Genomic DNA, 22,500 nt, shown 5'->3' with positions numbered 1-22,500 from the left:
AATAAACCTTTGCTCCTTTAACTTCGGGTGTTGGGTATTTTGTCTCAGAAATAAGGAAAGTAATAACTAAGACAGAATTTGGGGTTGTCGCTATGATTATATGTGACCATGTGGTTCAGGAGCCTTTGGGACAGGCTTGTGGGAAGAGTTTGAAAAGGTTTGGAGATCCTGGCTAAAAAGGCAGAGCTAGAATGCCTTAAGCTGTACTTGATGGGAGATTCTCTGGTCAAAGCTCAGAAGACCAGAAGGCTGATAGAAATCTTGTCAGTAAAGACCAGGCTCAGAAGGTTTCTGCTGGAAAGGATTGCATTGGCTGTTGGATTCCAGATGATGTGCATTATGCCTTGGCAGAAAGTTTGTCTGCATTTTGCTCAGGTCCAGAGACTTTGCCTAAGACTTAAGAGTGGCAGACTAATTTTTTGGGTTTTTTTGGTACTGGGGATCAAACTCGGGACCTTGCCGCTGCGAGGCAGGTGGCAGCACCACTGAGCTTAATCTCCGGCCCAGACTGATTAATCTTGCAGAAGAAATTTGAAGACAGTCTCATGTTGAGGCTGTGGCATGGCTACTGTTGAGGGCTTTTAGCCAGATTTATGTTGAGAATGAAGAGCAAAGAGCCCAGCAGCATGATTTAAAATGTGAGCTTGGTCAGAAAGGAAGCTCCAGTAAAGCTGCAGCCTGCAAAGATGGAATAGAAGAGAAACTGATCACTGAAAAGACTAGCAAGAAATAGCCAAGTATTTCAGAAGAAGACAACCGAAATGATGGCCTGAGAAAATCACAAGAACCAGCAGGATTCCAGCCTTTGGAGCCTCAGAGTTGCAAAGGTGAAAGACTTTGCTTTGAGAAGAGAGCCCCAGAGCACCCTGTCCCAGAATAGCAGCGCTCTAGAAAATTTGTTCCTTGGAGTTGGGTGCGGAGTGCTAAGGGATGCAGGCATTCGACCCCAGTAGTCGAGAGAAGGAAGCTGGGCTATTGCTCCAGCTGGCAGCAGACCTTGACATCATCCACATCTTGCTGGTTTTAGGTGCATGCAGAATGCAAGTGTTGTGGGGTCAAGAAGGCTTCCACCCAGACTTCAGAGGAAGGCCTAGGAGGGTAGGCAGTGTGCATCCGAGAGGGCAGTATATGAAGCTGTGAATGTGAAGCTGATGGTGCAGTGGAGACTCCAGAAGTTTGGAGAAACCAGGAACATGGATTGTTTGAGTAAAACTGCAAGGAGGGAGCAGAGCTGGCCCCAGAGAGAAGCCATGAGAGCTACAGTCACAGGCAGTGTTGGAGGGACAGAGCCACCCAAGCCCTTTAGAGTTGACAACTTGCCACAGATTGCTGGGGATGCTGAACATGGAACTAGGTCCTATTCCTTTGTATCCCCTTATAATGTACCTTTTGGAATGGAAGTGTCTATCTTGTGATGTTTGAAGTATTTAACTTTCTTTTCATTTGTATAGGGGCTCACAGCCAAGAGTTTACTTTAAATCTCAGAGGAGACTTGGGACTTGGACTTTTCAGCAATGCTGAAACTGTTAGGACTTTGGCAATTCTTGGAGATAGACTAAATCCCTTTGGCATAAAAGGATGTGCATGAGTCTTTGGTGGATCAGGGGCAAAATGTTATGGCTTTTGTCTAGATGTCCACCCAAAGCCTCATGCATTCATAGGTGGAGCTTTTTCAGAAGTGGCTGAATCTAGAGTGTGTGATGCTGGGATTAAGGTTGTGTGAGTACTAAATCAGTATACCGATTGATTTGGCACCGCCCTAATCCCTGTAGCCTAGCTGGAGTATAAAAGGGGCATAAAGAAGCTGCTAAGGTTCCTCCCTTGCTTACTTTGCTACCTTCTGTCCACCATGAACTGTTTCTCCTCTGTGATGCCCCTCTGCCATGCCACCCTACCTTGGAGCCAGCCAATTATGGACTGAAACCTGTATAAACTGAGCCAAATAAACCTTTGCTCCTTTAACTTTGGGAGTCGGGTATTTTGTCTCAGCAATGAGAAAAGTAACTAAGACAGTATTTGATACTTATCAGTTATACTCTTTGACTTTGAGGAAGTTATAGCTCAGTGCCTACTTTTTGTTTTTAGAGATAAAAATTTTGTTTTCAAATTAAAATTTCTAAAGCAGTGTCCAGTGTCCTAGCCATATGTGGCTATTTAAATTAATTATAATTAAAAATTCAGTTCCTCCATTATACTGACTACATTTCAAATGCTCAGTAGCCATATGTGACAACTGACTACCTGGGATATGGTGCTGCTTAACAGCCTTTCCAGGCTAACCAGTTTATATCACATTTATAATCCACATATATCACGTAGGCTCAGAGAATGTTGAATTTGTTTAGCAGTCACAATTCACATAATGTGTATTCATTTTATCTTTAAAGCTTCAAGCTCTGGGAAGGACTTTATGTGGATTAAAATTCTGATAATTGTGTCTTTTTTTTACTTCTCTGACTTTACTGTTAATTGTTTTTCCCCCAACAGACTGTGCAATGCTTGCTAGACAGTGGTGCTGATATTAACAGGCCAAACGTATCAGGAGCCACTCCCCTGTACTTTGCTTGCAGGTAGGATATTTTATATTTTCAAATGCAGCCACTAAAGAATGTTGTATTTCTACTATACACTTGTATTTTCAAGCACATATTTCTGTATATTTTCTAAAGCTGTTGTTTCCCCATAAATCCTATGCTTTCTTTAAAGATGCAGAATAACATTCTGGTTACATTGCTTAATTACATGAGGGAAAAATTAAATTATATTTAATTGCCAGTGCTTTTATGTTATAGGTGGAGTTTTTGATTTACAGCAATAACAGTAACTCCTGTAGATCACTTTATTAAATAGCTAGTTCAATTCCTTTGGGATAAGCTGTTGAAGCGTATCGTGGATCAGAGCCATGTCTTTGCTTTATCTGTATTCATAACTTCTAAAAACACATTATTGAATCAGTCTTGTTAGATACTAAGTTACACATTAAGGTATTTTTGTATTTCAGTCTTGATTCTTTTTCTTGAATTGTATATTTTGTTTGCTTATTCATTCATGTAATCAACAAACATCTAGATAGTACTCTCTGTGTGCCATATATTGTTATAAGCATCAGTGATACAGTAATATGTAGGGGTCAGGTATAGCTCAGTGGTAGACTGCTTGCCTAGCATGTGAAAAGCTATGGATTCAAAATTACAACACACACACACACATGCACACAGACACAGGCTTACAAAAATAACCCTAAGGAGCAAGCTAGTAATTATGTACATACCCTCACATGTTCATATATACACACTCATGCCCAGCCACCCCATATAGGTTGTATAAATGTAGTTCATGGTTAGGAGCAGTGCACAAAACACTTCAGTGATTTTTTTCTATGTTGCACTTTTTTTTTCTGTGCTGGGGATTGAACCAAAGGCCTTGTCCATGCTGGGCAAGGTCTCTCTGCTGAGCTATATCCTTAGCCCTTACTTTTTATTTAAGTTGTATTGTAGTACTCCCTCAGGTATGCCTGAGTTTTGCATCAAATTCTGCTCTTTTATCTGTGGGTTTCAAACAACCCCATTTTCTCTTGAGCTATGGTGTTCTCAACTGGAAAAACTGGAAAGAACTTCAAATTAAAAGAAAAACTTCAGGTAAATTAAGTTTAGTGGAATTTATTTGCACAAAAAGCAATACATGAATTGGATAGCACCTAGACCCAAAAAGTTCAGAGAGCTCCAACTCAGCAGTGAGGTTGAATGTGGAAGTAGCTAGATCACTTGATTGAGCAGTAAACTTTCTAGGCCGAAGGTAGAAGTGGCTAGATCACCTGATTGGCCGTAGCTGTATTTGCCATAGTATTTGGTAATGGTATGCTGAGTTGGCTACTTTCCATTGTTTGGAAATTGATCTGTGGTCACAGAAAAAAAAAACAAATTCAAAGTTAGTGTCTACTACTATATGCTTATCACACAGATCACTTCTGTGCTCCTAAAATGTTTGAGAATTTCTCTCCACCAACAAGCAAGCAGTTTATTCTGTAGTGGCCATCAGCTGAGTTTCCTAGGGTTAGATCCCAGATTGAGGGCCCAGTCCTCATAGATTGCCCCCACTTCAGATGCTAGTCACAGGTCTGGACTTCTGAAATTTCTGATCTACTGGCTACCAGTTGGAGTTCCTGTGAACCTGCCCCCCCCCATTTGATTAATTTTCTAGAGCACCTCACAGAACTCAGGGAAATTCTATGTTTATATTTACTAGTTTATTATAAAGGATATTTTGAAAGATACAAATAAGCAGCCAGATAAATGTACACATAGGATGAGATCTGGAAGGGTATTGAGTGCAGGAGCTTCTATTCTTATGGACTTGGGGTATGCTATCCTCTGGTATATGAATGAGTTCTTATTCACATTTCTCCAACCCTCTGCCTGTTCACCTGTCTGGAAACCCTGACCTTTTGGGTTTTATTGAAGACTTTATTACATAGGCATGGTTATACATGGACAACTGTGTAGAAATGTGATTGGACCAAAGAGTTGAAACCTGATGCTAGTAGATGGAGTGGGGAAACACAGCAAGGCCTGCTGTTCAGGTAATTCTTGGCCCTTCTGTGCTTTATTCCTTCCTCATGGGTAAGGGACAACATTCCTTCTGAAGTGGGGGTTTATCTGAGCTATTATACAAGGTAGTTCAGAGAATTTCTTTATGGCCACTATGCCCATCTTCTACTTGTCATTTTTCTATGGTGTAGTGTCGTTAGTGCTATTTCAAAAGAATGGCATGTAAAGTTAAAGCCTGTAATATACTTTATTGAGTGTGTCGAGTACATGTTATAAGCCAGCTCCTATATACCATGTTATGAAACACATCTGCTGTCAAGAAGTTTACAATTTAATTTGAAAGATTAGACACAAATATTTAATAAGTAACTGTAAAAAAGAGATTCATTAAAATTGAACTGGGTAGCTTTATAAAAGCACAGATCTTTGACTTACAGCACAGGTATCACTTTTTTTCTAAATACAGTACAAGTAGTTACTTTTTAACTTAGGGTTTATGTTTAGACACAGTAAGGAACAGAATAATATAAATTACAAAGTAATCAGCATTAGCTGTACTGTACTATAGAATATCTTGACCAGCACCACCAGATTGATGACAAATGTTGCTAAATGAATATTTCTTATGGTATACTAGTAAAGCTAATCACTCTTTTCAAAGGGACTGCTGATTTACTTGGATTTCTTGGTTTTTTGCTTTTTTACTGGAGTAAATTAGGTATTGTTAATTACAGAATATTGATATTTGTATTAAAAAGGTAATCATTAAAAAGTATCAAGAGAATGATACAATAGGTGTGATTAAAAAATACAGCAAATCTTAAATTTTTAAAAGTTATTATAGCAAAAGACATATTGTCATTAATCCCCGTCAGAACACATCCCTTTGGTTTTAACACAGTTATCTCATCATTCTTGCCACTTTTTGAAGCATTTTTGCATGTCTTCTTTCATAACTGTCTTTAGTTGGGTTCTCATGGCTACCACAATGTCCTGAATCAATTAAATATGTTTACCTTTCGTGGTCATTTTGACTTTGGGGAAGAGCCAGAAGTTGCACCATGCCAGATCTGATGAATATGTTTTTATGAGCCTGACTTCCTTTTCAGATGGGACTTGGCAGCAGCATTCAGTGTATTTTTAATTATACCTAGTAAAGACATTCATGAAAGAGGACTTCCAGAACTGCTTCAGAAAGTGGCAAGAACGATGGGATAAGTATGTTAAAGCAAGAGGGAGTATTTTGAGAGGGATTAATAGCAATGTGTATTTTATTGTAATAATTTTTAAAATTTAACCATTCACTATTTTGATTACCCTTGTACATCTTAGAACTGTTATAGAACTTTGTGGCACTAGATTAATAGAATTTTACTTTTTAAAAATTAATTCCAGTTGGTTATAAATTACTCTGTTTTATAGCACTATTTTGCTTGGGATAGAATGAGTCTTTTTTTTTATTTCTGAGAAATCTGTAGTGTGTGTGTGTATGTGTGTGTGTGTGTATGCACGCATGTGTGTGTGCACGTGTATGTGAAATGATATATCTTGTCAGATAATGTTATTGCAGAAGGAGTGTTGCCTGAGGAGACCAAAGATCTGGGTTCTAGCTTCACCTGTGCTTGGTTTGGTTACAGTTCTCATCTACAAAGTAAAGTTTTGGATTAGATGGTCTTTATATGGCTCTTTGGGGCATTTCTTAAAATCAGCCTTTAATTTTAATGTCTCATTGATTCATATTAACCACCCATAATTCATTGGCAAACCTTTGAATTAAAATATCATCCTCATTTGGTTCTATTTCTGTATAGTCACGGTCAGAGAGATACAGCACAGATTCTTCTATAACAAGGAGCCAAATATTTACCAGATAAAAATGGAGTAACCCCTCTGGATTTATGTGTACAGGTATGCTTTCATTATATATTCTGAGACCTTTTGTAATAGAAACTGCAAACAGTAAAATCATTTATTTCTGAGTAAGATAGTGAGTGGAAAGATTTCTATTCTGTGAAGAGTATGACCTTTAAAAGAAAATTTGTTTTAAACCTCAATAATTTTAAGTCTTGTTTTTAGGGTGGATATGGAGAGACTTGTGAAGTATTAATTCAATATCACCCTAGGCTTTTCCAGACTATTATTCAAATGACACCAAATGAAGACCTCCGAGAAAACATGGTAATGTAATTGTGCTAATAACGTGTAAACGAACAAGCTTTATTCATGTTTAGCATATATAACACTTTATAAATAAGCTTAGTAATTTTATTTATTTTTACAAATATTTTAATAACTTGAGTTGGCTTACCTGAATTGTAGGATAAAAGTGAATTACAATAACCTCTCTTTCCGTGGGTTCTGCAATTGTGACTTTAACTAGTTGCAGCTCAAAAATATTTATTAAAAAATGGCATCTATACTTAACTTTCATATCATTATTCCTTAATACAGTATGGCAACTACATAGCATTTACATTGTGTTATGCTAAGTAATCTATGTATGATTTAAAGTACATGAGAAAATGTGCATAGGTTATAATATTCCAGTAAATTAGGATGTCTGAAGATATTGATATCCATGGAGATTCTGGAATCAATCCCCAGGGATACCAAGGGACAGCTATATATAATAATTGATAACTTTATGTTTATAGTTGCCTCTTTGAATTTTCTTCGGGTTTCTGGTTCTTTATTCTCTCCTTAGATATTTATTCCTCATGGATAGAGGAAAAGAATCTGAGGAGGAATATCATGTTATGATTAGTAATCATTAGTTTTGGGGGCTGCATTTTTTTTCCCTTTTGTAGTGTTGATCAGACCCAGTGAATTATCACTGAGCTATAGCTTTAGCCCTGACCTCTGTATTTATAATATCTCTACTCTTAGAAAATTACCGTTTAAAACTCACCTAACTTTAGAATTGAAATTAAATTTCCATGCATATGATTGTACTTGGTGATTTCTATTTTACATGTATTTTAAAATTTTGTTTTACTGGGGGATTTTGAACATGGGTTTATATCATCTTTATAGTAGCACTTAAATTTATGCAAGGCAAGACCTATAAAGTTCTTTATTTCAGCTAAAAAATACTAAAAAATAAGTACTTAATTTTTCAATAAAATTGAATGGCTTATTATGTAATCACATTGTTTTAATTGATAAAAAATGTAGTTATGGCAAGTTCTGGAGCATTTGTCTCAGCAAAGTAAAAGCCAGTATCTAAAGATTTTAACAAGCCTTGCTGAAGTTGCCACAACAAATGGTCATAAACTACTGAGGTAAGTGTTTCGGCAAATCAGTAGGTAACAATATCTGTCTGCTTCATTTCCTGAATAGTTTATTCTCTTACATGGCTTTTGTCAGTGGTAAGATATTATAAAAATTTGCTGACTTATCATTGTTTTATTTAGTATGTGTGCTGCCGAAGTGAGCACATATCATTGTTTTATTTAAAAGGAACAGGGTAATCAACTCTTAGAACAGAGACTTTAATCGTGCTAAAGAAACCAGAGCATACTTAAATGAATGTAGCATGTATGTTTGGAGTTTCATGAAATGATTACTTAGACTAGTCACATGAATGAATGTACATGAAGAAGCTATAAAGTAGTTCAGAAATTTATCATTATAAAATTGGATGATGGCTACTCTTCAACCTTTTAGTATACCTTCATGATTCATTATAAAGTTTTCTTCCTGAACTGTCATGCTCAGTTCAGTTCTTTATCCTTCCCAGAGTTTTTTTCCAGCAGGTCTTAATGGCTCATCCTTAAGTTGATGGAGCTAATGTCTTTATATTACTTCAGTTTACATACTTAGCATTTTACTGCAGCTACACTTCTTTGAGATTAGCTACTACAATCAGGATAGGAGTAAGCAGCTATTAAGAAATGGTTAATGTGTGGCCAAGGGATTTAGCTCAGTGGTTTCACCGTCTGCTGCGCAAGCGAAGGACCCGAGTTTGATCCCTGGCACCAAAAAAAAGAAATGGTTAATGTGTTACTATTTCTTAATTTACTTATTTGACTCTCTTCTAATTTGAATGCATTCATCTTCTTTTTACTGATTATTTGCCTCCCCTCTTCTCTCCTCCCCTGCCCTCTCCATGGTACTAGGATTTGAACCCAGGACCTTCTCATTGAACTCCATCCCAAACCTTTTTATTTTTTATTTTGAGACAGGGTCTCACAAAGATGCTAAGTTGCCCAGGCTGGGTTTGACCTTGAGATCTCTTGCCTCAGTCTCTCAGAGTGCTGGGATTACAGGTGTGCACCAGGATTCCCAGCTTTTATTAATCATTTCTTTTTTGGGGGGGGCGGCGGGCACCGGGGATCAAACTCAGGACTTTGTGCTTGCAAGGCAGGCGGTGGCACCACTGAGCTAAATCCCTAGCCCCTAATCATTTCTGCATTGACAGGTCACAATTGTCCTCCTACCTGTATAGTTGCAACTGAACTTTTTTTTTAAATTAATTTTATTGGTACATTTTAGGTATAGAATATAATAACATTCATCATTGGAATTTGTACCTTTACATAATCTATCTTGGTTCTTATTTTTTCCTCATTCCCCTGCCCTGCCTTCAACCAATCCACCTCTTTGTATTTACAAAAACTTCGTTTCCATTTTTTTCCTTTTCTCATATTCCATTCCCTTATTTGCTTTCCCCAACCCCTTCTACTTCCCCTACCCCTTTGGACCTTTTCTTCCTATTTCACAATATCTGTTATACCTTTTGATCCTTATTTACACTTTCCGTTTCTCACACCGGAAAAATTATGTGGTATTTATACATGTCTGTCCTATTTATTTCACTTAAGAATATTGCCTCAATATGCATTCATTTAGCTATAAATGTCTCTAGTTTCTTGTTCTTTATTGCTGAGTAGTACTCCGTTTCATTAAAATACCACATCTTCTTTTTCCAGTCTCCAGTTGATGGGCAATTGGGCTGTTTCAGTGTTTTAGCTATTACAAACTGTGCTGCTATAAACGTGGGTGTGCATATATCACTGTGGTATGATGCTTTTAATTCTATTGGGAAGATACCCTGCAGGGGAATAGCGGGGTCAAATGGAACCTCTAATCCTAGTTTTTCAAGGTATCTCCATATTGATTTTTTATGACTGAGTAGTACTCCATTTTATTAAAAAACCCACATTTTCTTTATCCAGTTTCCAGTTGATGGGCAGTTGGGCTATTTCCAAGTTTTAGCTATTACAAACTGCCGCTATGAACGTGGGCACACATATATTTCTTTGGTATGATTCTTTTAATTCTGTTGGGAAGATAGCCAGTAGGGTCAAATAACTGGTCTAATCCTAAGATTTTTTTAAAAAATTAATTTTACTGGTACATTTTAGGTATACAATATAATGACATTCATCATTGGAAATTTGCACCTTTACATGATCTCTCTTGGTTCTTATATTTTTCCCCTTCCCCTGCCCTCCCTTCAAGCCCTCCATCCCTCCCTTTTTACAAAGACTTTGTTTCCACTTTTTTCATTTTCTCATATTAATTCCATTCCCTTCTTTCCTTTCCCCTACCCCTCCTATTTCCCCTTCCCCTTTGCACCTTTTCTTATTTCACAATATCTATTATACCTTTTAGTCCTTATTTACACTTTCAGTTTTTCACACATGTGTGTCCTCTTTATTTCACTTAAGAGTATCACCTCAATGTGCATCCATTTAGCTATAAATGTCTCTAATTTCTCATTTTTTATGGCTGAGTAGTACTCCATTTTATAAAAAACTACATTTTTTTAATCCAGTCTCCAGCTGATAGGCATCTGGACTGTTTCCAAGTTTTGTCTATTACAAATTGTGCTTCTATGGACATGGGTGCACATGTATCACTTTGGTATGATTCTTTTAATTCTTTGGGGAAGATACCCAGCAAGGGAATAGCTGAGTCAAATGGGACTTCCAGTCCTAGTTCTCTCCATACTGATTTCCATAGTGGTTGCACCAGTATCCACTCCCACCAGCAGGGGAGCAGGGTTCCTCTTTCCCCATAGACCGGCTAGCATTTGTTATTGGTTGATTTCTTGATAGCAACCATTCTTCCTGAGGCGAGGTGGAATCTCAGCCTTGGTTTCATTTGCATCTCTTGAATGACCAGTGATTTTGAACATTTTTCCATATATTTATTTGGTATTTCTACTTCTTGGTGTACTGTTTGTTCATTTCAAATGCCCATTTTTGGATTGGGTCTTTAAATTTGAGAGGTCTGATTTCTTTCAAGTTTTTAATATATTCTAGATAGTAGACCTTTGTCTGAGGAACAGCTGATAAAACATTTTTTCCACATTGTGGGTTGTTTCTTCACACTGTTGATTTTTTTCTCTTGCTGTGAAGAAGCTTTTTAATAAGAAGAGATTCAACTTGTTGGTTCTTTGTGCTAGTTCACGTGCAACTGAGGTTTTGTTCATGAAGTCTTTTCCTACACCAATGTCTTCAAGAGTTCTACCTAACCTCTGTTCTAGCCGGTTTAGTGTTTCTGTTTTAATATTTAGATCTTTAATCCATTTTGATTTTAGTTTAGTGCATGGTAAGAGATATAGGTCTAGTTTTAATCTTTGGCAAGTTGAAAATCAATTTTTCCAGCACCATTTATTAAAGAGGCTATCTTTCTTCCGGGGGGGGGTGCTTGGCTCCTTTGTCGAAGATGAGGTGGCTGAGTGTGTCTGGAGTTGTTTTTGCATCTTGTAATCAGTTCTACTGGTACTTGGGTCTGTTTCTTTGCCAGTACCATGTTGTTTTTATCATAGTAGCTTTGTAATATAGTTTCAAGTTGGGGATTGTGATACTCCTTACCTTGTCTTTGTTGCCTAGAATTGCTTTTGTAATTCTAGGTCTCTTCTTGTTCCAAATGAAGTTTTAAATTATTTTCTCAAGTTCTGTGAAATATGCTGTTGGAATTTCAATTGGGATTGCATTAAATCTATATAGCAGTTTTGAAAGTATGGCCATTTTCACTATGTTGGTTCTTCCTACCCAGGAACAAGGGATGTCTTTCTATTTTTTGATATCATCTTCAATCTCTTTTTTCAGAGTACTATATTTTTCAGAGTAGAGGTCTTTGATTTCTTTCATTAGGTTGATTCTTAGGTATTTCAGTTTTGAGGATACCACTGTGAAAGGAGTTGTTTCTCCCAGTGGGTCTGTGGTTCGTGTACAGGAAAGCTATTGATTGTTGTGTGTTGACCTTGTATCCAGCTACTCTACTGAATTTGGTTAATAAGTCTAGAGGACTTTCGATGGAGTTCTTGGGGTCTTCTATATAGAGTATCATGTTATCTGCAGATAATGACAATTTAACTTGTTTCCTCTCTTTATTTCTTTCTCTTGTCTAATTGCTGTGGCTAATGTTTCCAAAACTGTATGGAATAGGAATGGTAATAGGCATCCTTGTCTTATTTCTGATTTTAGTATGAAGAATTTCAGTTTTTGACCATTTAGTATGATATTGTCTGTTGGTTTTTCATAGATGGCTTTTATCAGTTTGAGATAGAGACTGTCTATTCCAATTTTCTGTAGGGTTTTTATCATGAATGTGTGTTGGATTTTGTCAAACATTTTTTCTGCATCTATTGAAATGATCATATGGTTTTTGTCCTTGGCTTTATTAATATAGGGTATTACATTTATTGATTTGCATATGTTGAACCATCCCTGCATCTCTGGGATGAATCCCACTTGGTCAGGGTCTATGGTATTTTTGATGATCTTCTGCATTGTTTGGCAGTATTTCATTGAGGATTGTTGCATGTAAGTTCATTAGTAAGATTGGCTTATAGTTCGCTTTTTTGTTTCGGTCTTTCTCTGCTTTGGGGATCAAGGTGATGCTTGCTTCCAGGAATGAATTTTGGAGTCATCATCCCCATTCAATTACATTGAAGAGTTTAAACAGTAGTGGCAATAGTTCTTCTCTAAATGTCTTGTATAATTCAGCAGTAAAGCCATCAAGACCTGGGCTTTTCTTTGTTGGTAAGCTTTAAATTACATTTTCAATTTTGTTGATTGATATTGGCTTGTTTAGAATTTTTAGGTCATCTTCGTTCAACTTTGGTAATTCATACGTATCTAGGAATCTATTTCTTCTCTGTTTTTCATCTTATTGGTTTATAAGTTCTCAAAGTGTAGGTATTGATGATCCTCTGGATTTCTGCTGAGTCCGTTGTAATTTCACTCTTTTCATTCCTTCTTGCATGGATTTGGGTCTTTTCTTTCCTTTTTTGATAAGGTTGGCTAAGAGTTTGTCAATTTTGTTTACTCTTTTGAAGTACCAACTCTTTGCTTCATTGATTTGTTTGTATCATTCTCTTAGTCTGCATTCCACTGATTTCTGCTCTGATCTTCAAATAATTTCCTCCCTTGTATGTTCTTTGGGTTTGTCCTGCTCTTCTTTTTCTAGAAGCTTGAGGTTCAGCATTGGGTTATTTAAGCTCACTGTTTTCCTAATGTGAGTATTCACTGCTATGAATTTCCCTCGTAAGACTGCTTTCATTGTGTCCCATAGATTCAGGTATGTTGTACTGTCATTTAATTGTAGAAACTGGCTGATTCCTTCTTTAATTTCCTTTGTGACCCATTAGTTGTTCAGAAATGTGTTGTTCAATTTCCATGTGTTTATGAAACTCTTGCGCTTACTTTTGGCTATTGATCTCCAATTTCATCACGGTGTCATCTAGTAATATACAGAGGATAAATTCAATTCCTTTTCATTTACTTAAATATGTTCTATGAGCAAGTATGTAGTGTATTTTGGAGAACAACCTGTGTGCAGCCAAAAAAGAATGTGTATTCTGGTTTTTCTGGGGTGGAACACTCTGTAAATGTCTGTTAAGTCCGTTTGTTCAAAAGTTTGGTTGAGTTCCAGTATTTCATTGTTGATTTTTTGTCTAGTTGATCTATCTATTTGTGACAGTGAGGTATTGAGGTCCCCCACTACTATTGTATTAGTGCTTATTTGATTTTTCATGTCCATTAGTATTTGCTTTATACAGTTGGGTGCACTAGTATTTGGTGCATATATATTTATGATTGTCATCTCTTCCTCTTGGATTGTTGCCTTTATATGGATGTAGCAACCTTCTTTGTCTCTCTTAATTAGTATTGGTTTGAAATCCATTTTATCTGCAAAGAGGATAGCTCCTCCTGCTTTTTGGGGGGTTCCTGTCACATGGAACATTGTTTTCTACCCTTTAACTTTCAGTCTATGAGTTTCTTTTTGAATTAATTGTGCTTCTTGTATGCAGCATATTGTTGGATCTTGCTTCTTGACCCATTCTTTGAGTCTGTTTCTTTTGATTGGTTAACTGAGACCATTAACATGATGGTTATATCTGATATGTACTGACTTATCTTTGTTGTGACCTTTTCTTGTTGTTGCATTCTCCCCCTCCGCCTTTGTGTTTAATTTCTTGTCGTAACTGTTGGATACATTCTGCTGTGCTTCTGGGGTTGTGATCCTCATTGTCTTTTCCTAGAATGTTGTTTAAAAGTTGTTGGAGTGCTGGTTTGGTATTCATGAAGTCCCTCAGGGGCTCTTTGTCATGAAAGTATCTTATTTCTCCATCAATTTTGAAAGATAGTTTTGTTGGGTATGTCATTCTGGGTCGGAGCTTGTTTTCTTTTAGTGTTTGAAATACTTCACTCCAGGCTCTTCTTGCATTGAGGGTTTGCATTGAGAAGTCTGCTGTGAGTCTCATGGGCTTCCCTTTGTATGTGATTTGTTTCTTTTCTCTAACTGCTTCTAGAATTTTGTTCTTTTGTTGGGTTTTTAGAATCTTAACTATTATATATCTAGGTGTAGATTTTTTTTTTTTTTAATCCGTGCTAGTGGGAGTCCTATATACCTTTCTTACCTATTTGTCAAATTCTTTTCCCCTGCTTGGAAAGTTTTCTGCCATTACATCTGTGAAGAATTTTTTTATGTCATTTGCACTATCTCCTGTTTCTTCATTCACTCTGATCAGTCTTATGTTCTTCTTCCCATCATCTAGCAGCTGCTGGATTGATTTCTTGTGGTTCCTTACTAGCTTTAAGAAACCTTTCTTTTCCTCATCACTAATTTTAATCCTGTCTTCTATATCTGATATTCTGTCCTCACACTGGCTCATTCTGGTTTGTAAACTTTCAATGTAGTTTTTAATCTCCTGCATATATTTACATCTGTTTTATGCATTTCATTTGTTTCCTATACCAGGATTCCATCATGTTCCTCAGCTCCTCTACTTTTTTATCTGTTTCTGCTCTAGACTTATTAATCATGTCTTTCACTATGGATACCATCTCTTTTTATCAGAGAAATTATTTGTGGTTTCATTTTTTCAAATTCTCTTTCATTTCCAGTTCAAGGAGTCCAGGTGATTGAGTATTAGATTGCTCCATCTTGCTGCCCTTTGGCGTTGCCTTTGGTGATCTGAAAGTTTGGTTTTGAGTCTTTTATATGAATTCTCCTTTCAACAGATGCAGCCTGTGTTCCTTTGTTGAGTTGACTTTTTACTTGCCTAATTTCTTAGTAAGCCACCGAGAGGCCTTTTCTCTGTGGCTCACCACTGTGCCAATTTCTGGGTTCAGAATGGTGGCCTTCTGGATCCCTGTGCTACTCTGGGCAGGGTTCTGGCTGGGGCCTGTGCACACTTGGGATGGTATCTAGGTGGGCCTCTGGCTTTTGTTGGCATTTATGTGCAGCTCTTTTCATGGCAGGGCCCTGGCCTGGACCTGTGTGCACCCTTGCTGCTCTGGTCCAGGTGGGCACCTTGCTGGGATCTGTGTGCATTTACTGCAACTGAACTTTTTTCCTCTCAACACTGCACCAGTTGTATAAATCAGCTACATTGTCAAATTCATTATGTTGGTTCCTTGTTTCAGTATTTCTTCGGAGTTTTCATATACTTCAGATGAGCATCACTTTCCGTACTGTTGCTACATCATGGTACTAAGATCACCTTCTTGTTAACCATTTAAGTTTTCTCTACCAGTTACACTCAATATAATTTGCTATTTTTTCTACTGTTCTTTTCGTAACTACTTTTTATTCTATCTGTAGGACTCATTGAGTCCCAGGTTTCCTTAATACACTGCTTTTACGTTTTATGTCACTACCAGTGATCCTTGTTTTTGATGAAGGCTTTTTATGATTTAGAGATTTTATTTAAAACATGGGACTTGGAATCAGGCAAATTTGTATTTAAATACAGACACACTATTTACGTGTGACCTTTGCAATTAACCTTTGAAATTTTTCTTTATTGTTTACTCATATATTCAATATATATTTTTGAGTGCCTGCTGTCCACCAGGTCATTGTTTCATGGTTGTGAACAAAACAGACAAGATCTCTCTCTATATGGAATTTACAGCCTCATAAGGATATTAATGGGTTTTATTCAATTTTGTTGAAAACTGGTAGTGAATATCTTAATGAGTTTTGAGAATGAAATAAGATGTGATGAAGTGCCAAACATTGTGTTTGGAACAGAGTAGAGATGATGAAGATGATTGTTTAAATGAAATAAGGTGGAGATCATACTGATGATTATTTTAAATAGCTCATATATAATTTGACCTTTTCTCCTGCATTTCAAAGTTTGTTTTGCTGAAATTTTTGTCCTATTTGCTGCTCTTTTTCAATAATCAGAAAACATTTATGTTTTTATGTATATATGGTTTTATTTTAAATAAATGTATCTTATTAAAATTATTAAATTATTAAAATTATCTCTTATAAATCTAAAGTTATTTTTCTTATTAAGCAGGTAGTAATCCAAGGAAATTTGAAAAATGTTATTTCATTTAACCATCACAGTAACTTTGTGATTTAGATATTATCTCCATTTTACATCTAAAAAAGTGGAGTTAAATGGTTTGCTAAGCTAATAAATGGAAGTTCCACAATTCATATCATTAATAAAGAGCAGATTCTGTGTTTCAACCTAGTTTGTAAAAATGATAGGAAGATTAGTGGATCAGGAAGAAACAGGACAGGAAAAAGGATCCATAGCCAAAACAAGCCATAGAGCTGCACTGCTAAACTATACTGCCTCAGGTCTTACATCCACAGCTCCCCCTGCAAAAAATTTTTTATTCTGAGACAGAATCTTGCCTAGTTGCTCAGGCAAGGATTGAACTTGTGTTTCTCCTGTGTCACCTTCTGCAAGTATTGGGATTACTGGCATGTGCCATTGCACTCAGCTACAATGCCCCTCTCAGGTGCTTTATAGAAAGTTTTATTTTGGCCTTTGGTGGAATTGGTGATATTTGCTATTAGTATTCTATTAGAATTTATTCTACTATTATCAAAGTAGATTCTCAGAAGGCTCTCAAATACAAATTATTACCCCTACCAATTTATTTTTAATGGGAATTTTGTAGATTATCTCTTTTACAATTTATTGTTGTTTGCAAAGTAGATTTCAAGAGGATCTCAAATGTAGATTATCCTCCTGCCAGTTTATGTTTAATTGTGTTTTTGTAGCTTATCTCTTTCTTGTTTATTTGTGGATCATTTTATATTTTTTAACCCACAATGTTTGGCCACTTAGTAGATACTTTCATTAAGAAAAATTCAAATGTGTATTAATTAGTGGTGATTGAGATATTATCCAGCACGGTTTTGAAAAAAATGGGTAGCCATGTCTTAAGTAGTTTAGGAATATTTGCCAAAGATAATGTTTTAGTAAGCTTTCTGTGGCTGAGGCAAAATACCTAATACACAAAGGCAGGAAAGATGTATTTTGGCACATGGTTTCAGAGGTTTTAGTCTATGGTAAATTTGAGTCAGGAGAGGGAGTGGGAGGGGAGAGGAGGAAAAGGAAGGACAGAAAGGCAGAGAGACAGAGAGATAGAGACAGACAGAAAGACAGAGGAGGAGAAACAGAGAGAGATGCAGAGAGAGGGAGGGAGGGAGGGAGAGAGAGAATGAGAAAGTCCATGCACCTACAAGAGTGAGAGATCCCAGCAGCCATTCAGGGGCATGCCCCTAGTGACATAATATCGTCCCCCTAACTAGGCCTCACTTCCTTAAGGATTCACAACCTCCCAGTAGTACCACAGCACAGACCAAGCCTTCAGCATGTGAGCCTTTGGAGGACATTCAAACTCCAAGCCATAACAAATAATAAATATTTATTGATGTTCTTTTGTACATGTTGTGTTTGCATTGAAGTGAGAGTGTATTTTCCTTTGCATATATTTGTGATGGAAAGTAGAGGTACTTTTGATGTATACATGAATAAAAGTTATAGCTTATATGTTAAAGTAAGAAACACACTATATGATAGTATATTTTTAAATAAACCAAAGGTAAGTAGAAGTTTGAGTTATGAAGTTAATTTTATTTTTTAAAAGAGGAATAAAGGGATTTATTAGGCAGAATTTTAAAAGTATACACTCAAGGAAAATGAGATTGTGGGTCCTCAAGATAGAAGTGTACTATAGTTTGGAGCTGGGGATATTTATGTATTTCAGGAAGTGGAAATCTGGAATTTTTTAATCTGTAGGAAGCTCCATCTTGGTCAAAAAGGTGGCCCACCCATAGAAAGATAATGGACCCATTTTACAGGTGAAAGGCATGAGCCTAGTCTAAAGTTTTGTTTGTTTGCTTTTTGAGATAGGGTCTCACTATGTAGCCCAGGCTGATTTTGAACTTGCTATGGAGCCAGGCTGGCCTCAAACTTGTGGTGATACTCTTGCCTCAGCCCTCCTAGTGCTGAGATTACAAGTGTGTGCCACCATGCCTGGCCTTAATTTTTTTTCTTAAAATGAGTGATCTAGGATGTTTTGCCTAAAAACATTCTTTGAATTCTCTCAGTCTGTTTCTTTAAGATAGGTTCCTGCCCTTTACAACTGAATTAATCTGTGGGTTTAATGTATCTTTAGGGATTTTGTGTACGATGGACCTAGAAGAAAAGCAACAGAAACTAATTTAGGAAGTACAGATATTAATAACCTTGGGTAACTTTGTATCCTGAAATTCAGTTTTTTCAAAAGCACGATATTTACATTAGGATATTCCTTGTCTATCAGTCTTTGTATTTTTTCTTTCCTGTGTTATCTCCCCCAACCCCAAGACTTTGATCCCTTATTCCTAAGGCATGCAGAGGAGTGGAAGGTCCATCTTCTAATGGCTGCTTCAGGATGGGCGCGGGGGCACTACTGAACCAGGTTAGCCAGTGATCAAAAGTCTCATTCTGGTTGCTCTAAAGGAGACAAAAGAAAATGGGTTTGTTCGATGAACTGTCATCCTTATTCTGGAAAAAAAGATAAGAACATTAGCAAATCATTGACTTTTAAACTTTATTTCATAACCCTGTTAAAAAACCAAGGGCCAAAAACTAAAAGTCAAATATTGATGAATAGTGACTCTCAAAAGTGGTAGAAATCAGATGAAATTAGGCTGCGTGTGACATTAGCCTTTTAATATTGACTTCTGTTTTTGTGAGGTGTGTACCCAGATTCAACAAATGGAGTTTAAGAGCATATAGTCTCCTCTCTGTTTTTTCAATAAGAAATCCAGTGCAGTCTTATTTTAATTATCACAATAATCAAAGGATACACGAAATAAAGATGTTTCTGTGACCACTGGACCATTAAAATTTTTATTGTTGGACTGAAAACTTGAATTTTGTAGAACTGAAGACATTTTGTAGTGACCTGCTCCAGTAACATAGACGTACAAAGTCTGAAGTAGACAACCAAGAGTTAGTTCATACCTCAGAGGTAACAAAGCATAGTACCTAACATGTTTATATTTAGAATTTTTATTCACTATAGGCATATCTGTACAAGAAGCCAAATCTTTACTTGAGAGGTATCTGAAAGTATTTTAAAATAACATAATGAGAATACACTAAGAGAGGCTGAAGGACACATATTTGGAAGAGCTAGTGGAACTAGGAGTCATGACTTCTTATGGAGGTAGGTTAAGATGTTATGGGTGCAGCTAGAGGCTGTCTGTAGGGGCTGGTGCTGTGTTTGGAGCCCCTTTTTATATAGATCCTAGCTTTTTTTGTTCTTTTTATATTATTATTAGCTCCCCACCTCCACTCCCCTTTAGGTTGTTTCCGGCTGGGTGTTTAAAGTAAGATCTGTGTTAATTGAAATTTGTCAAGGTCAATTAAGGCTCCTCAGAGGTTACTTTTGGGGCTGTGTTAAGAGCCTCTTAGCTCTTATATTTTTTTTCCTGTAATAGTTGTGTCATTTGCCAGGGTGGGTCATGGTCTTGGTTGGGTCATGACTTTCCATGAAAGCATGGGGACATTTCCCTCTTTGGTGACCCTCTTTTATGAAGAATGTATATGAAATGTGTACAGTGGTTTACTCCTGACCTCTTGTGTCCAACAAACTTCCTGCTGGAGAGGTTAAGTGACTCACTAGAATTGTAGGGTCCTGTTGTTAGAATGCTAATTTTAAAGGTGTTTTTTTTTTTTATTGAAGTATGGTGGCTTTAGAAGAAACAATTATGCTCAACCAGAGAAAGGTGTAATGAAGCTTGGATTTTATAATCTTTTTTAATACAAAGAGATATTTCACTGTTTGGAGTGTGACATTTTTAACCCATTGATTTAGCTTGGAAGTTTTATCTTGAAAGTAATATAAAATTATTAGGTTATATTAATAATTGATGGTGATGCTTACATTTCATTGTTTAAGAAAATCCTTCTTACTTGAAAAGATAACTCATGAAATATTCCTTGGATCAGATAAGTAAAATAAATATTTGCTTAAGTGGTGATTTTGCAGAGGAAAATAAAATTCACATCTTTTTCATGCTATTTTGAGTCTTTGTAGTTAACTTTTTCCACAGTAAACACAGTAAAAGAAATAGGTACAACTAAACTACATTTGTTTTGTTATTGTTACAATCGTATGATATAAAAATTAGAGTTCAGAAAGACAAATATGTAAAAATCAATTCTGAAATGAAAAGCTTTTGCGAATGTGCTATAGCTGTCCCAACAAAATAAGAGTACTGAATACAATAGCAGTTATATATTATCAACATTGGTAGCTGGTAACTAATTTTTATTGACTTGAACAAAATAATTTAGTATATGTGCTGCCAAAGCGAGCACAGAACAAAATAATTTAGTAATTCCTAAAGATAGAAAACAACATGAATATTGAAGTAAAAATATCAAGAAATTTTGGTTCGGGTTTCACCACTTTGTGTTTCTCAAACTGGAAGACCTGGAAGTAGGCATTTGCTAGCTACACATTATTAATCTTAACTTTTAAAGATTGTTTTAAGAATATCTAAAAATGTTACAATGAAGTAGTTAAAATACATATAGGGAAAGAGAAAGTAAACTTTTGATAATTAAATTTATACAATCACACCATTCTGTCCAAAAGTTTATGCACCTCTTCACTCTGCTTTTGCGCAGCAGTTCTAATCATGCTGATGTTACAGATTTCAAAATAAAAATCACTTCTTAAATAATTAAAAAATTGTTCATAGATATATCATTATATTTGATACAAACTTAGCTGAACTATTGTGGCTTTTCTGTGGAAGAGTATGATAACCATTTATAATATTGGCCAATTCCAACATACAGTCCCAAGTTACGAGAGCTTTCTGATCTGTCAAAGAAAGTTTGTAGCATATTCAGTATAATTTAGTGTTAGTTGAATTTGTTCTTTTTTAATGATAGGGTATATATTCTATGTTTATAGATTCATAAGAGAACTTTTTTACATAAAGACCAACTCTTATAGATCGTAAATTTAAGATCGCTCAAATAGTGAATGTTCTGTATGTGAACAGTTGGTTACTCTTCTGGGGTGGAAAGTGGATACAGTGTACTGGCAGAGTATTTTGGGCTTCATAGTTGAAATACCTGAGTTGTTGGTTGGTCTAAAAACATAACATTTATACCATTGCTTCTCTATGAAGTGTCTTCAGATTTCTTTAGAGTTCTAAATAGTTTAATTTATAAATATAATTTTGTGTAGACTTTCAATGGAGTTTTTCATGTCCTGGAAATCTATTTGCATCTATTTTATGGATTCCACTTGTTTCCTATGTTGGGATTCCATCATGTTCCTGAGCTCCTCTCTAGATTTATTAGTCATGTCTTGCACTAGGGGCACAATTTCGCCTGTTATCTGAGAAATTATTTCTGATTTCATTTTTTCCAGATCCCCTTTTGTTGTCAGTTCAGTGGGTCCAGGTGGTTGAGAGTGTTTCATCTCATTTCCCTTTGGGGTTGCTGTAGGTGATCTGGGAGTCTGGTTTTGAGACTTATTTACGTGTTTTCTCATTTTGACTGGGCGGGGGGGCTGTTAGCGCCTGCACGGATTACCTCCTCTGAGCTGGGAGAGGTGGGACAGGGGCTGGGGGCAGCGGTAGGGATGGTGGCCCAAAAGCCCTTTCCTGTGGGCTGGGAGCAGTGGGAAGGATGGTGGCCAGGAAGCCCCTTCCTCTGGTTCAGGAGCAGTGGGATGGCAGCTCAGAAGCCCCTACCTCTGAGCCAGGAGCAGTGGGAGGGATGGTGGCCCGGAAGCCCCTTCCTCTGGGCCAGGAGCAGCGGGACAGAAGGTGGCCCAAAAGCCCTTTCCTCTGGGTTGGGAGCACCAGGAGGGATGGTGGCCAGGAAGCCCCTTCCTCTGGACCAGGAGCAGTGGGACGGTGGCTCAGAAGCCCCTACCTCTGGGCCGGGAGCAGTGGGACCCAGTACCATGGTCTGGTGGTCCGGTGTCCTCTGCGTCTTTGTAGTGTGGAACCAGGTGGCTGTACAGAGGAGCGGGGGTAGGGGGTGGGGGGTCCAGTGGATTTTTGCCGGGGCGCGGGCTGATATGGCGTCTTCCGCGGGACCCAGGACCTCCGTAGGGCGTGCACAGACCTGCCTGTCTGCAGCGGGCTGATTCGGAGTCCTCCGCGGGACTCACAATTTTCGAAGTGAAAGTTGAAAGGTGTTTTGGAAGTAAAAGAT

At 37.0% G+C, this 22,500-nt stretch overlaps 1 long non-coding RNA gene across 2 annotated transcripts; it reads left to right on the top strand.

The window, feature by feature from the left end:
- The first annotated feature begins 2,576 nt into the window (after positions 1–2,576).
- Positions 2,577–22,494, top strand: LOC147828848 (uncharacterized). Of its 2 annotated transcripts, none has more exons than XR_015449999.1 (4): positions 2,577–4,579; positions 6,359–6,455; positions 6,624–6,725; positions 7,722–22,494. It is a non-coding gene; the product is annotated as an uncharacterized LOC147828848 (long non-coding RNA). The 2 variants fall into 2 exon arrangements; XR_015450000.1 differs by lacking the exon at positions 2,577–4,579 and adding an exon at positions 4,587–5,765.
- The last annotated feature ends 6 nt before the right edge of the window (positions 22,495–22,500 follow it).

Source organism: Heterocephalus glaber, unplaced genomic scaffold (genome assembly GCF_053883595.1).
Source record: "Heterocephalus glaber isolate CG9 unplaced genomic scaffold, H.glaber_assembly_v1.0 deba00000896, whole genome shotgun sequence".
Classification (NCBI taxonomy): Eukaryota; Metazoa; Chordata; class Mammalia; order Rodentia; family Bathyergidae; genus Heterocephalus; species Heterocephalus glaber.
This window is presented reverse-complemented; position numbering and strand designations above follow the sequence as displayed.